A 16,538-nucleotide genomic window follows, 5' to 3' on the forward strand; every position below is an offset into this window, starting at 1 on the left:
CTGGTATTTATTTGTTCCCTTCAACATCCCAGGCTTGGGGGCTCCTCCTCCAGACCCTTCTCCTCCCACCACCTCAATGAGGCAGATAAGGGTTGGAATTGTGCAATCATTGGGTGACCTCTGACCCCCTTTGAAGAGCCTCCATGCTTCCAAACCCCCCTTGCACTCCTCCCCCAACCTCTAAGGGCCTGCACCTCCAGCTCTGACCCCATGAGGTGTCAGGGGGTGGGGACCTGCAGACTTTTTTTGGAAGTGGCTTAAAAGACTTATTTTAGGCTTATCTAGCCCCATTCAGTTGGGCCAGGGGTTCATGTAAGGTGAAATACAACTGTTTAGGGCAAAACCAAAACGTTTTTAAAAATTCTACCACAGGACTGTGGGCACAGAAATATAGACAGCTATTGTTGGAACACTTAGAAAAGTTAAATGGTTCCTAATTTGTGTCCTCTGTTCTGGTTTTGCGTCTGAATGATTCAGAGAAACAGTTTGGAACGGAGTTGCCCTCAGACTCTCACTGGGTTGTGTTGGTTTGTTGAGCTTCGCTTTGTTTTGTTTTCAGTGTTTGTGGTTTGATGGAGGGGAGCATGGTGTAGTTCTGTTTATTTGATTTTCCCTGTGGGACCAGCCCTTTCATTGTGGGCCAGTTCTGGTCACCAGGGATTAAGGTTAGCAATTTAAGAGGCAGCGACTTTCCCAGGGGGCTGTGGGCTACACCGCCTGGGAACCATTCAGAAACTGCACACCTCCCTAACAAGCTTGCTATGAGGAATGCAGTTGCTTTTCTCATCTAAATGTTACGTGATTGAGCAATTAAAAGAACACAAATACCCTCGAAGTGGGTACAAAGATTATTCCCCAATGGGATCTTTAGAGACTTTTCCTTTGGAACAAAAGCAGTTGGTAAACTGATTCCACTTTTGTTAGGCATCCTGGCCTTCACAGGAGATTGCTTTACACACACACACACACACACACACACACACACACACACAGTAGTGTACTCAATATACTCTGAGGGCCTCCTTCTCCCAGTCCAGGAGGTGTCCGTGCTCAGTGCTATTGGGATGAGGATGGGGCTGGCACTCTGGGTTCAGTGAACAGGGAGTGGGATGAGGGGAAACAGGAGGAAACAGATGTCTGAGATGCACCAGCCGAGACAGTGTGTGTACACAATCACCCTCTATTCCAAAGTCAACAGATGACAAGCCGGGGAATCCCAGAATGAGGGTGCCATTGTTTAGTAAAGGAAAACTCCCAGCACTGCTAATGACTCCCTTTTGGCTTCTGTGCAGGCCCATGGGATGACACTGGTCGCCCTGACCGCTCCTGCGGATGAAATAGCCTCGGCAGTTCTGGGCGTTTCTCAGAGCCTGGAGCCCAAGTCCCGGGGAGGCTCGCCAGCACCAGCCCCACCCACAGCCTCCTCCCACATGATGTCCCACAGCCTCCTCACACATGATGTCCATGTGTGACTGTCATGCTGCAGTCACACATGGACATCAGGAACTCATGATGACCTGGCATTATGTTTGTCAAAACACTCTACATCACTTACCCAGGTAGTTATCCTTCAAACTGGTCTATGAGCTAAGCTGGATGGCCCGCATGCTCCCATTTTTCTAAGGAGGACCCTGAGGCTCAGAGAAGTTAAGTGAGCTATTCAAAGCACAGCTGCTCATGAGAGGGCCAAAGCTAGATATTATCCAAATACTCTCTCCTTGGTTTCTCAAGACAAGTGGACTTTATATGTTATTATTAGTAGTAACAAATATAATAACACAAACAATAATACTTTCATAAATAAATCTACCCTGCTCTACAGGCACCATTCTGAGACTGCTGCATGTAATATCTCATTGAATCATCATAGTAACCTTATGATATAGGTTTGAGAATGATATGTTATAAAGGGAGGTGGGGGGAAACAGGCATAGAAAAATCAAATAACTTGCCCAAGGTCATTGAGCTAGTAAGCGGTATCACTAGGATTTAAACTCTGTTTAGCTACAGAATCTACATTTTTAAAAAATGTTTTTATTGATTTTTATAGAGAGAGGAAAGGAGAGGGATAGAAACATGGATGAGAGAGAAACTTCATTCGTCGGCTGCTTCCTGCATGCCCACTACTAAGGATCAAGCAACCTGGGCATGTGCCCTGACCAGGAATCAAACCAGTGACCTCTTGGTTCTTGGGTCGATGCTCAACCACTGAGCCTCACTAGTCTGGCCAGAATAAACATGTTTAACCTGTGCTGTTATCTCTCTCTCTCTCTCTCTCTCTCTCTCTCTCTCTTATTTTCTCTCTCTCTGTGGGTGTGTATGATAACATCATAATCATAATGTGAGCCTAAGATCAATAAATTACATAAATGCACTCCACTAAAAGGGTTTTGACAAATAATAGGTACCATTCCCACTTAGTGGGTGTTCTTTTTTTTTTTTTGCTTATTTTTGTTTTTGCTTGCTTTTAATAATTGCTGCTACTACAAATAAAATTCCATCAAATGCACCAAATTCTTTCTCAGATCATGAAATCATAGATAATTTTTTATTTTGTATTTATTTTTTTATTGATTTCAGAGAAGAGAGAGGGAGAGAAAAGTAGAAACATCAATGAGGGGAGCAAATCATTGATCAGCTGCCTCCTGCAAGACCCACACTGGGGATCAAGCCTGCAGCCTGCGCATGTGCCCTTGACCAGAATCGAACCTGGGATCCTTAAGTCCACAGGCCGATGCTCTATCCACTGAGCCAAACCAGCTAGGGCCACAGATAATGTTTTAAATAGCTCTGTGATCTGAGGCAAATCATAAACCTTTCTGTACCTCAGACTTTTTTTCTGTAAAATGGGTATGATCATATCTCTGAGGATATTTTGAAAATCAAGTGAGATACTATATATGAAGGCAATTGGACAATTGTAAATTCCTAGCACTAGTTTCCCAAAATTAATTGATGGGAAACAAATTTTAGTATGTTTAACATTACACATGTGTTTGAACTGTAGGACTCCTGGGAGAATCTTGGAGAGTTACTTGGAAACAGAGTACTGCTTTCCAAATTTATTTGACTACAGAACCCTTTGGGTGGAGCATTTCGTAAGCTACTACTCTAAGGAGCCCACTTGAGAATATGTCTCCCATAAGGTAGAATCTGGTATGGATTTTCCCAGAGGATTCCCCCTTTTCTTTCTTTCTTTCTTTCTTTCTTTCTTTCTTTCTTTCTTTCTTTCTTTCTTTCTTTCTTTCTTTCTTTCTTGTTGTTAATCCTCACCTGAGAATATTTTCCCATTAATTTTTAGAGAGAATGGAAGGGAGGGGGGAGAGACAGAGAGAGAGGAACATTGATGTAAAAGAGACACATTGATTGGTTGCCTTCCACATGCACCCTGACCAGGGCCACGGATGGAGCCTGTAACTGAGGTATGCTCTTAACCAGAATCAAACCCAGGACCTTTCAGTCTGCAGGCCAACACTCTATCCACTGAGCCAAACCAGCTAGGAACAGAGTATCCCCCTTTTCAGCAATGTTTAGAGTAGCCCAAGGTCATCTAAAGTCACCCCTAGATTTTCTCACTTAACTTTGAGACTCTTCTACAGGAGACCTAAGCCTGTACTTCCATCATTATAACTGTCAGTCGAGGCACCACAGGACATAAAAAGACTGAGGGGCTCTGGGGCTCCAACAGTAATGTGACAAGAGACTTAATATTACCTCACTCTGTGTGTCCTATACACAAGCTGGCTCCTATGCGGGAGGCTCCTATAGAGTCACAGCAAAAGCCAGTCACTCAGAATGTGTGGCTGGCCCCAGAGAGAAGACTAAGATTGTAAGGATGGCCCTATTGCTGATGGATCCCCATCCTTCCAGCATGGAGCCGCTGGGTAAGGAGTGACAATGGGATTGCCCCTGCACATGGAGCACAACTGGAGGAGAATGCGTACCCTTCTCTGCCCGGGCGCCACTATCCTATGGAGGGGGACAAGGGGTGTCTGAAATACCCATCCTTTACTATGATAATGAAAATTGCTAATATTTGAATATTTGCATACTTAACTTGTCCCAGACACTGTCTAAGCTCTTTATATAAATCATCACATCATCAATTTCAATTCTCACAATACCCTTTTAAAATAGTACCATTACCATTTTACAGAACAGGTAACGAAAGCACAGAGGTGTTAGTTACACTGTCATCACACAGCTCACAAGTGGGGCAGCTGGGATTCTAACATGGATTTGTCTGAATCTATAGCCTTGGACCAACATCATCACTAATACCTGAGAATTTGTTAGATGTGCAAAATCTCAGACACCACCCCAGACCTACTGAATGAGAAACTCCGGCGGGTCCCACTAGTCTGCGTTTTTACAAGTCCTGCAGCTCATGCTGATGCCAACTAAAGACTGAGAACCACTGCTCTGGGGGCAAAAGCTTTGTACACAGATGTTACCTGAGAAAGGTAACACAGTCAGCCCCAGCATAAGTCATCTGGCCCATTGTCTACTAGTGTCACCCAGCAACCAGCAGGCACAAAGGGTAGTTATTCTGGGAAGAAGGAATAACAGTGAGGTCTGATGGTCCCAGGGCATTAGGACCACGACATAACAGGGGGGGCAACCTGAGGTCCAGCGTGGGGGTGGGGAGAGGCCAGCATGGCCCAGGCCTGCATTGAATCTGCCACGCCATTTCCACCCCCTTCCATCCCATTCCCCACCCTCCCTCTTCACACAACCACAGACTCACAGGGCTGTGCAGGCCATAGTGAGCCCCAAGTTCTCTTCCTTCCAGAAACAGGTCCCCACCTGAGCAAGGCCCCAGTCAAAAGGGTCACCCGATCTGTTTGATGGCCAGCTTACTGTCCCCAAGGCAGTCTTTCCCCTTCTAAAAGCTTCCAGCTGTTACACTGCATTTCTGTGAGTTCTCTGTTTCCTTACACCATCCCCTGCCATTCCTCCCCCCACCTCCTGGAGGCCTCAGTGAGCCAGTCCTTCAGATACTTGCCAGTGCCCAGGCTTCTCTTGTTTAGGGCAAAAGCCACAGTTCTTTCAATAATTCCTCTTCTACCTGTTTTCGTGTCTTTTTGCCAACAGGGTCCATCTGAAAAGGCTCCTGAGATATCCTCAGAGAGGGGCACCCCAGAGCCCTTTCAAACTCACCAAACTCCACTTAAGGGGGTAATATTACACAGGCCAAGCCGAGCAAACTGGCCTGGGCTGCAGGCCCAAGTGCTGCCCTGAAGAAGGGGTGGTCAGGAGGGAGCGCCCGCTGCTGTTCCTCTTCTTCCGGATGCAAAGATGGAAAACGACAGCCTGCCCTTCCCAGACTGCCTCCCTGCCTCTGCTTCCTCAAGGAAATGTTTTTCCAAGACCCACTCAACTGCTGCGAGGGCAGTCCGTCCTGGAGAGAAATGCTCCACCTCACGTGCCTGCTCTCCATAGTGTGCAGGAGCTCTTACTCCTGGCCTCTCTCTGCTTCCTCGATTGGTGGGGAGTCATCGTCCCCATGGGAACCGCTGGCTCTTGGACTTGGTGAAGAGCAGGCAGAGTCAGGGCCCCGCAGCATCTCTGCAGTCGGCAGGGACTGAACCTGTCTGCAGGGGAGAGAGAGTGCTGAGTCTGTTTGCCGAGTGTGGGTGACCTGGGTCAAGTTATTTCACTTCTTTGGGCCCTACAACATCGTCTGCTCATGGGGATTATGAGAGTTCCTCTCTCGCTAGGTTGCTCCAAGGCCCACGTGAGACCCACATACAAGCACTGGTCATGGTGTCTGGCACACGGGCAGTGCTCACGCATGCTTATCGTTCCTATCGGTATCACTGTTTTATACGAGTTGATTAGGGATCAAGTTACACATGACTAGAGGCTTTTTAACTCTGCAAAGACTTCCTTTACTCTGTCATTTGATCCTAAGAACTCAATGAGAGGAAAAAGTCAAGATTTCCCACTAGCATTGTACAAGTGAAAACACTGAAGCAGGAAAGGTCAGGTGACCGGTCCAAAGTCACACAGCTGACCCACTGTCCTATCCCAGATCACCTGAGCGCCTGCCTTGGGCTCCTGGGGCGAGGCTCCAAGGACAGTTTGATTGATACTACCACTGTATTTTTCCCTCATGTTACATAGCTGTCTTATTTTCTAAACTCAAGAGCTAGACTCATGATCTTGGACATAATATTCCCCAATCTGAAGCCTCCCCTGTTGTGTACCCACCAGTTTCTATCCTAACTGGCATTCAATGAAGAGATTCCTTTAGCCTTTCACTCCCTGACCTGGCTCCTGAGTCTGGGCTGATCCAGTCCCTGCTGGTGTATGAGTCAGTTTACAACTAGGCTCACTGCCCAATCCAAGGCTGTCTGACCCAGAGCCAGAACTCGTGGGTATATGGTGCGAAGTCCCCCTGGAGTCCTCCACAGGACCCCCCCTTTCAGCCCACCCCCAAGTAGCCTCCTACAATGGCCCCAAGAAAGGGCTCAGCCTGTCTTGCAAGGACCCAGATCCAAGTCCATTTATCCCGAGGCTTCTGGAGCAAGACAGGGTGGGAGGAGGGCATACCTGACTGCTCCGGATGCACCCCTCTAGCTTGCCATTCCCAAGAGGCCTGAAGACTCAGATTCTGGGGGATTTGTCCCTGGGGCTGGGAGTCACAGTGGCTCCAGAAATACCAGATTTTTCCATCATATCCCCTCTAGGCCTGATAAGCATTCTCCCTTCAATGTCTGCACTAACTGGTTTGCAGGCTGGCTTGGCTTGCGTTCCTGGGAAGGACACTTTATCTCAGTGTTCTTCCTCTGGCTCTGAGAGATGCTTCTCTCTCCCCAAGAGACATCAGACATTGGCTCTGCTGAGCACTTATCATCCAGGGATGCTCTAGTGACATCAGCTTCCTGAGAGCTGGACAGTTCCCTTCACTTCAAAGCCTGGCTTTGGCCCTCCTCCCACCACTCCTCTCCACCCCCATGTTCTCCCCCGGATTCATCCTTCAGACCCGACAGCACATGGAAGTGGATTCTCACAGTCATCACTGTCACCCAGAGCACAGCTTGGCGCCTTCATCCAATCCCTCGTGATGAGACAGAGCCAACAGGGCTGAGCATTTAAAAAGAGGGCCACCTTGTTGCAAATGAGTGATACTGCAGGGGTTGAAAGCTATCTAGCTACAGGGTAGAACAGTTCTTACATTCATTAATTTATACAACAAATATTTTTTGAATGACCGCTAAGTATCAGATTCTTTTGTGAATGCTGGGGAGAGAGAGAGAGCTGAACAAACAAAGCCTGCCGCCAAGGAGCTTACATCCTAGGGCAGCATAACTGACAAACAAAGATATAATCAAAACCACAGAAAGAAGTACAGCCAGGTGAGGGCAGAGTGTGCCTTGGAGGGAGGGGACAAGCACTCTAGAGGGACTAATGGGAGAGGCTCCTCCAAAGAGGCAGCAGCAAGCAGAGACTCAAACAAAGAAGGAAGAGAGCCAGGAAACAGACCGGAGGGAACAGTGTTAGGACAGAGGGACAGGAGTGCACAGGCCCTGAGCAGAAGGTGGCCAGTGTGCTCAAGGACAGCAAGAAGGCCCCTGAGGCTAGAGCAGAGTGGGCAAGATGGGTGGGGGTGGGGGTGAGAGATGGGCTGGAGAGAGAGGTCAAGGCCAGCTCTTGTAGAGTGAGGATGGGCAAACTCCAGCTCTGCCTGTCTTTGTAAGCTCATGAGCAAGAATAATTATTACATTCTTAAAGGGTTAGAAGGAGGAGGAAACAGGGATAGAGATAGAAACAGAGACAAAGATAAAAGCAAAGAAGGAGAAGAAGGTGACGGACTCCTATGTGGCCCACAAAACCTAAGAAGCTTGCTTATCCCCTAGTAGAGAGATCTGAACGAAGGCCAGTAAGCCATTTGGGTTCTATTCTCAGTATTATAGGAAGCCGAGGAGGGTGAGGTAAGTTCTGAGCAAGGAAGTGGCCCGACCTGGGGCACACTTGTCCTCTATTACTCTGGCTCCACGGGGAAATGGATGTAGGGTCCAGGGTGGCACCGGGAGGTGAGCTGGCGCTATTACATTCACACAGGAGTGAGGATGGTGGATGGATCTGGGATGGTGGACATGCTGTGGTGAAAAGAGACTGATTGTGAGACTCGTCAGCTGAGTTGTCAAGTGGAATGTGGGATGTGAAGCAAAGAGAGGAAAGAGGGACCCTAAGGCTTCTGCTTAAACAAGTGGGTGAATATGGATGCGACTTATGGAAATGCAGGAGACTACAGGGGAAGCAGATGGCGAGATGGTTTAAGAAATCAAAAGTTCTGGTTTGGCTATGATCAGTTTGCTTAATTAAATATCAAAGTGAAGACATTTCCATACACATATATGCAAAATGCACACACATGTAAAGAATGGTGATGTCACTGATGCTATTTGAAAAAAAAGAAAGAAAAAAGAACAAGTTAAAGACTCACTCTTACAAGGGAAGTATTTGATATTCATTCCCACAACAATCTATAAGGAAATATTTCTCCATTGGTCTCTCCCATTTTACTGATGAGAAAACCGAGGCTTAAAGAGGTTGAGCAGTTTACCCAAAGTTACCTATGAGGCTGGATAGTGGTAGAGCTTGGACACAAAGCCAGCAGTCCAAGTTCTCAACCCTACATCTACTAAACTGCACAACACACCCGTGTCTACTCAGGAACGCACCCCTGCTTTCTTAGTGCTTGTGTTCGGGCATTTTTATTTGGAAAACATAGTGGACAAATTAAGTTCTCGAGCTGATTCTACAGACCAGAGACAATAAAATACTCTTGTTTTCCACCTCTAAATTTTGTAAAATTGAATAAACACATTTTAATGATAACATTCTTTCTTATACAGCACTTTTTACATTTGAAAGTACTATTTGCTTATTAATTACAATTAAAATATGGAAAAACAGAAAGGGGGAAGATTAGTAATATTTCCAACCCTTAAATACAGCCACGATTCATATTCTGCAACTTTGAAAAGGCTACACTTTACCTGCTGTATCAAGAGCAACAACTAGTTTCTGAGGTTCAGAACTATGGGATCCAAAAGTGAAGAGGACCCCAAAGGAACCAATAAACCTTCGGCAGAGGACCCAGGTAATAATAAAAATGACTGACACTTATTAAAACCACACGCAGCTGTGTGTCACTGAGTGACCTTATTTAATTCTCACACCCATTTTACAGTTTTCATCACTCCCGGCCAGCAGAACCGAGACTCCACCCAGGGGCCATGAGCCCCAGAGCATCTGCAGTCTCACATCACTCTATGCCTAGAGAACAATTAGGACCCACCAGAGGCTGGGGGATACGCAAATAAATATTTCTTGAACAAATAAATCAAAACTAAGTCATCTGATAAATTCAGAACAAAGTAAAGGAGAGGAAGACAGAATGAACTAGGGCAACTTAGGAATGACTCATTCATTCAGTCAACAAGTACTTATTGAGCATGTACTAAGTGCCAACCAGGAGTAGACACTGGGAACCAGTGGTGAACATGACAGAGTACAACCCTGGCCTTCTAGTGCTCACCTTTTAGTGGGTGGATCACCATGGGAGGCTAAACCCCAGGAGATGCTCAGAGTGGCTTCCCCTTAGACCCTAGAGGTCTGCCTTATTTCACTCTGATGTACATGATCACCCTGTGCCAACGAACCTGTTCTAAAAAGTGAAGAACTTCAGGAATAAAAAAAAAAAACCTAATTACAAAGCACTTCTATTTTACTAGAGGCCCAGTGCATGAAATTCGTGCCTAGATAGGATCCTTAGCAGCTGCTGACCAGGACCCCCCCCCCGCCCCCCTTCCCTGGCTGCCGGCTGCCGGCCAGGGCCTTCCTTCATTCCGCACTGCCCTCTGGTGGTCAGCACACATCATAGCGAACATTCAAACTCCTGGTCAAACTCCTGAGGGGACACTTTGCATATTAGAATTTTATATATATAGATCCTTTAGACTGAACATTATCTAACTTGTGCTTCCTTGTCACCTCTTATTAGCTTATTTCTGTTCAATTTCCAATCAGACCCACTAACTGGAATTTTTAACCTGAGGCTATGCCCCTTCAGGGATCCCCATGGGTGGGAAAATGTTACATGAATATGCATTTTGCAGATGGAGAAGGGGCACAGAGCGGGGAAAGGGTCCATTGCTTTTGTCGGATTTTCAAAAGGGTATGTAACCTCAGAAAAGCAAAAATCCATGGCTGTAATCTTTTTCCGCTCCAGGGATATTTCCTATAGTCTGTGAATGTTGACTCTTTTTTCCCCTGTAACAGTCTCTCGTAGAGCTGAGACTGAGTGGCATTTGGGGTTTGCTTTCAGAAACGATGTGAGTACGGCATTGGTATTTTTCCAGGCACGGCATAAAACGGAGCTTAATTCATTCACTTCCACATTGACACAAGGGGAAATGTTCCAGTTCCTCGGCTGCTGAGAAAGGCAATGTCCCCCTCCAGGCTTCACACAACCCTCTTTCACTTGATTATTATTTGAGTCTCACCCCTGGCCCCGACTCCACACCGTGGGTCTATACCATTTCCCTGAGTACACACAGTCTTCGACTCCTTAGAGCCAAAGAAAATAACACTGTTCTGATAGTCCGAGGCAAGAACAGACTTCCTAAGCAGGTTGTTCATCTGCCAGAATTCCTGCTCACTCTGCTTATTCTTGAACTCCAGATATCAATCACCGTCTCTATAGGGTAGAGAAATGGAACAGAAAATACAGACGGTCTCCTGTGTTTCCTTTTTGTTGAAAGCAAGTAGCACATTCAAGTGGAACATTTAAGATTCAAGGTCATTGTGAGCATTCATTGCTTCCACGCATACATATCAAGTGTCTACTGTGCTCCAGACACTTTCCGAGGGCTGAGGACACAGTAATAAGCAAGACAGCCGTGGTTCCTGCCTCTGGAACTCATGGACTCGTGCAGCAAGGACACGTCATGGTGGCTTCCCCTCAGGCCCCAGAGGTCTGCCTTATTTCACCAACCTGTTCTAAAAAGTGGAGAACTCCAGGAATGAAAAAACTCATTACAAAGCACTTCTATTTTATTCTTTAATCCTCACCCCAGGATATTTTTTCCCATTGATTTTCAGACAGAGTGGAAGGGAGGGAAGAGGGGGGAGAGAAAGAGAAACATCGATATCAGAGAGACACGCCGACTGGTTGCCTCCTGCACAAGCCCTACCCCAGGCTGGGGATCGAACCTTCAACAGAGGTATGTGCCTTTGACTGGGAATCAAACACAAGACCCTTCGGTCCACAGGCTGATGCTCCAACCACTGAGCCAAACCAGCCAGGGCTCTATTTTATTCTTTAGACCGAACATAGTCTAACAGGTGCTTCCTTGTCATCTCTTATTAGCTTATTTCTGCTCAACTGTTCTGAGAGGTATGAAAAAAAATATGAAGCAATATTGGGAAATAAAAATCCCTTTATAGTACTATAGTGTTGAAGAATGAGAAAGATATCCCTGGCAAAGTAACAGCTGTGTTGAGACCTGAGTAGAAGTTTCCAAGGCCAAGGTACATGGAAAGAGAACAGATTGGGAGCCACTGAGGATGTGCAAAGGCCCTGGGGCCAGAACTAGTTCAGAACATTGGAGGAACTAAAAAAAAGAAAGAAAAAAAAGAGCTTGGGTAGCCAGAGCATAGAAAGTGAAAACACAAATGGCTAGGAACAAGGCGAGAAAAGAAATAGGGGGTCTGTCTAGATACAGCTTTACATGTCATTGTAGGGATTTGGGTCCTTATCCTGAGAGCAATGGGGAATCATGGAAAAGCACTGAGAGGCTGTGTGAGACATGATCAGATTTGAGGTTTTAAAAGATTATTCTGAACCCAGTGTGAGGCATGGACCGGAGATGAGCAGGTCATGTGGGAGAAATCTGGTCCAGAGCTTCTTCAGTAGACCTGGGGAGAGATGCTGGTAGCCTTGACCAGGGTGAAGGTAAGGGACATGAAGAGAAGTAGACTCCCCTAGAGAAAACAGGAAGATAACAGAGCTTGACAAGGAGATAACAAACAGAGTTTGATGTGGAGGTGAGAAGGAGGGTAGCATTCGTCCTCTAATCAGTTATTTCCGCTTGTCTCCAAAGCAGTTCTAGACACGCCTTCCTACCCTACGTCCAGGAGATGACCATCTGGTCCAGCTGGGGTTAGAGAACGTCAGGGATGAAGCTGAAAGGAGTCACTCATTCAGAGGCTCCAGTGACAACAGCCATTGCTGTTCATTGAATGAGCCAAGGCTGTCCCCACCCGGAGTCTTTGAGTTGGCAATACCACTGCCCGGCTCAGGCACCCACCCCTGCTCTTCATGTGGTTGGTGCTGCCTCCTAGGAGCAATCTTCATTAAGCTCCTCATCTAATGCCGCCCCCAGCCATTCTCAAACACATCACCCCCTTTGCTTTCTTCATAGCACCTGCCAGTCTCTGAAATAAATGTATGAATGCATTTGTTTACTGGTGTTTTATCTGCAGTATCTTCCCACAAGAAGGTAAATTCCATGACAACAGACACCTTGCTATTCTTATTTCACAGGGGTTAAAACAGTGTCTGGTGTATAGTAGATGCTCAATAAAAAGATAAATGAATAAATGACTCCCCAAAGACCGAATGCCCCCTGGACTTCCCTCACCTTGGGAAATCTGAATAGAGACACCAGCACTGGCTCTGGGCTTTGACACAGATGGAGCAGCTCCCCCGGCTCAGTTTCTCCACAAGCCCTTTCAGACTCAGCCTCCATCTGAACACAGGGCTCAGGTGAGTAACAGGTTTCCAAGAAATAGTACTCCCAAGGGGGTTTCCTTTTCTTAATTCCCCAAAGCGGAAGAACCACAAGCACTGGCATGTTTCCAAACTCCACACCTTGGGGCACGAAGCAAACACGATAGGATCCTGGGACGGAATTACTTATTTTCATACATGACTGGAAGAGCTCACGAGCAAACATTGCTTGTACTGCTGATTTGTTACTATTCCCCCCCTCCCCCGCCCGCCCCTAGTTTTCCCTATAGATCGCAGGGCCAAAGTCAACTGCACTGTAGTTCATAACTGATTCTTTATAACCTGGGATATTGGGCAGGATTTGGTTCTCTCAGCTTAATTCCTTCTTGGAAAGGACTCTCAATTCTTCTCCCTGAATCCTCCAATTTAATTTTGAAAAGATGCTGTTTTCATAACATGAACATGAGGACTGCATTCTGAGAGAGGAAAGAAACAGGATGTGGCCAGGCCCTTGCGGAACCCACCAAATAGACGAGTCAAAGCTTAGTCACCAGTGGACGGTCAGTTCTCAGAGCTTGTGAGTCAATAACTTCTGTGCATGGGTCTTTGATCTCTTCCAGGATCCTGCATGTCCCCAGGCCAGGAGGGAAGAGACTCATAACAGCACCGTCCAATGATGATTTCAGCTGAAGCCATCTGTGGGGCTGGTGGGATAAGATGAGCTGTCATAGCACAAATCTACTGTATTGCCCTGGGATGGGACAGAGGATGGGCCCTCGCACAGCTGGCTTAGGCTGGGTACCTCTCTCCAGCCTGCCTCCCCGAGGAGCCGTGCCTGGGCTCACACACTGGTAGATGTGCCGGGGCTGCTTGTGAAATGAAATACAGACAAAACTCTGTTCTAAAACTCTAATTCGTATACTGGAACTCTCACTTGATAGGGCAGTGATGGCAAACCTATGACACGCGAATTCATTTTTTTGGTTGATTTTTCTTTGTTAAATGGCATTTAAATATATAAAATAAATAACAAAAATATAAATCTTTGTTCTACTATGGTTGCAAATATCAAAAAATTTCTATATGTGACACGGCACCAGAGTTAAGTTAGGGTTTTTCAAAATGCTGACATGCCGAGCTCAAAAGGTTTGCCATCACTGTTATAGGGAATGTTTTCCTCCTAGATATTACCTTTCAGGCAATGGAGACAAGTGAGAAGATCACAGACTTTTTATCCACCCCCCCCCCCCCCCCCCAGGGGGGGGAGGGTGGAAAGAGGATGAAATAAAAGCAACTCTGAGGGATGTTATGTTACGGAGGCCTGAGCTCAGGGCAACACTGGTAGACCATCTTGCCACCATTGTGCATTCTGTCACACTCTACATCACTGCTCATCTGTAACCTCTGCATCTGTACCCCCGAATGGTAGCAGCAGGCACCCTTTATTCAATACTCACTGTGTGGTGAGCACGTTATTGATACGATTTTATTCAGTCTGCCCCCATGAGGTAGGTATCCATTATTATCTACATTTTACAAAGCAGGAAACAGGAATCAGACACGTTTATTGACTTGCCCCAAAACACAGCCAGTTGGTACCCGAGGTGGGAACCAGCCCCTTCCCCGACCCCGGAAGCTCCTCTCTGCTCTGGGGCCAGACTCTGCAATCAGAGTCCATTTACTCTGCTTACCAAGTCAGGAAAAGTGTGGGTTTTTGTTTTTGTTTTCTTTTTTCCCCAGGAAGATCTTCACCAACCATTGTTGTAACACTAAGTCAAAATAATACCCAAGCGTAGCCCCCTCTTATCCGTGAGAGTGCTAGACAGGTTTGTCTCTAAGGCGTCTTCCAGGTTCAGGGTTCTATGGTTTCTTTCTGACCAACTGCACAAGATCCCCTTCTTCCTCTCAAGAGGGGAAAAGCTTATTAGGTTCATTCACCAGCAATGCTCTGTAGATGGTGGGGTCCTGACAAAACCCCCACGTGGGTAATAAATTAAAGCCAGTCTCCTGGGCACACAGGAGAGTGGGCAGATGAGGCCGCTCTGCCTCCATGGGGAGGCCTTGGCTCCCACCTTGGCAGCCTTGGGCCTGGTCACGGGGTGATTACCACGCCAATCCCTGGTGTACCAGACGGTGGTGACCAGCCCCTGTGGATGCGGAGGGCACCCCGAAGCCCCCAGGTCTGCTGCCTGCTTTCCCTGCAGCAAAATGGGAGAGGGCTTCACAGGCTCCAAGCCTGAGCCCACCCGTCAAGGAGGCCACCCACCAGCCCGCCCTGTCCTGCCTGAGCCTTTCCTCCTCCACCTTCATCCCTCACTAGACACCAATGACACAGCAGCACAGTCACCCCAGGAATCAGCCTCAGCCAGAATGGTCCCTGTCCCACACTGTCTCTTACAACACTCCCCCCCTTATCACCACGGCCACTGTCTCCTGCCCCCCTGTCCCCCTGACCCTGTACCACCCTTCCTCGCACTGCCTGAGCGAGAGGTAGTGTAGACTGGGGAGTAAGTCTGCAAGCTCTGAAGTCTGAATATAGCCTTCACAACCAATGTGCTGTTAGAGCTTTAGCAAAATATTTAAATTCTACTTTTTTTAAATATGTTTTTATTGACTTTGAGAGAGAGGAAGGGAGAGGAATATAGAGATAGAAACATTGATAAGAAACATTGATTGGCTGCCTTCTGCATGCCCACGAGGTAGGTATCCACAACCTGGGTGTGTGCCCTGACCAGGAATCCAACCAGTGACCTCTTGGTTCATGGATTGACACTCAACCACTGAGCCATACCGGCCAGGCAAATTACTTAAAATTTGTAAACCACAGTTTCCTCATCTATGAAATAGAGATAACAACAGTGTCAACTCCTAGGGCTATTGTGCAGGTTAAATAAGACAATCCATGAAAAGTATTCAGAACAATGACTAACACATACCACACCTCCAATAAATGTAAACTATTACTGTGTCTACACATTTTTTTCATTATACCTTCCCATTACACACCACAGCCTACAAAGCACTTTATCATAAATCCTCTCAGTTCATGCTTAACCCTCTAAGGGCCAGGAATTACCCACTTTATTTTATAGCTGAAAAAAAACGAAGGTTCAGGGAGGTCAAGCAGCTTACCTGAGATCACACAGCTAACAAGAAGCAGAGGAGGTGAACCCTCCGATTCAGGAATTCAAGCTCTCTCCTTGTCACCCAACCTACAGCCCCAGAATCTGAAGACATCACGCTGGGCCCAGTATGGAGACATCCTGCTGGGCTGCTTGACTATCCCTGTTCAAAATAAATAGAAGCCCTAGGCCTCCACGCACTCACTGAAGCCAAGTGTGTCTCTCCAAAAACCGCTCCCTTGGAGGCTAGTCAAGGGTTTGGCAAAACCACAAAGGCCAAAGGAGCCTGTGGCTTCCGCCCCCTGAGCAGGCCCAAAGTTCCAGTGCTCTCCCAGCTTCAAAGCAACATCAAAATAGCCCAGTGTTTGCTGGAGGTGGGTCAGAGGGGGGCGCTGAGGTGGTCACCCAGGACTTTTCACTGCTTCCAGCTGGTGCAGTGTTCGCTGGGCATCAGGGTCTTGCCCGTGGAGCAGCCTGGCCCAGAGGCCCCTCCCAGTCTGACCCTCTACCCTCCCTCAGCCCCTGGCCCCTGTCCTGGCCAGGACTTGGCAGCTCTTCCTACACCAGGGACAATCCAGGAAAGGGACTCTGGGCATGAGTCCGAGGCAGGGGCCAAGTGTAAATGACATGAGGGGAGAGCAAACTGTGCTCACCAAAGAGAAACTGGCGCC

At 47.1% G+C, this 16,538-nt stretch overlaps 1 protein-coding gene across 1 annotated transcript in view; it reads right to left on the reverse strand.

Annotated features, from left to right (window-relative positions):
• LOC102424833 (neuron navigator 2-like) overlaps window positions 1–16,317 on the reverse strand; it is a gene marked incomplete at its 3' end in the record, with an annotated part of 207,039 nt that extends 190,722 nt beyond the window's left edge. The window contains exon 1 of the mRNA XM_023758154.1: window positions 15,878–16,317. The remainder of the gene's footprint in view (window positions 1–15,877) is intronic.
• Window positions 16,318–16,538: the final 221 nt, after the last annotated feature.

Source organism: Myotis lucifugus, unplaced genomic scaffold (genome assembly GCF_000147115.1).
Source record: "Myotis lucifugus unplaced genomic scaffold, Myoluc2.0 scaffold_124, whole genome shotgun sequence".
Taxonomy (NCBI): domain Eukaryota; kingdom Metazoa; phylum Chordata; class Mammalia; order Chiroptera; family Vespertilionidae; genus Myotis; species Myotis lucifugus.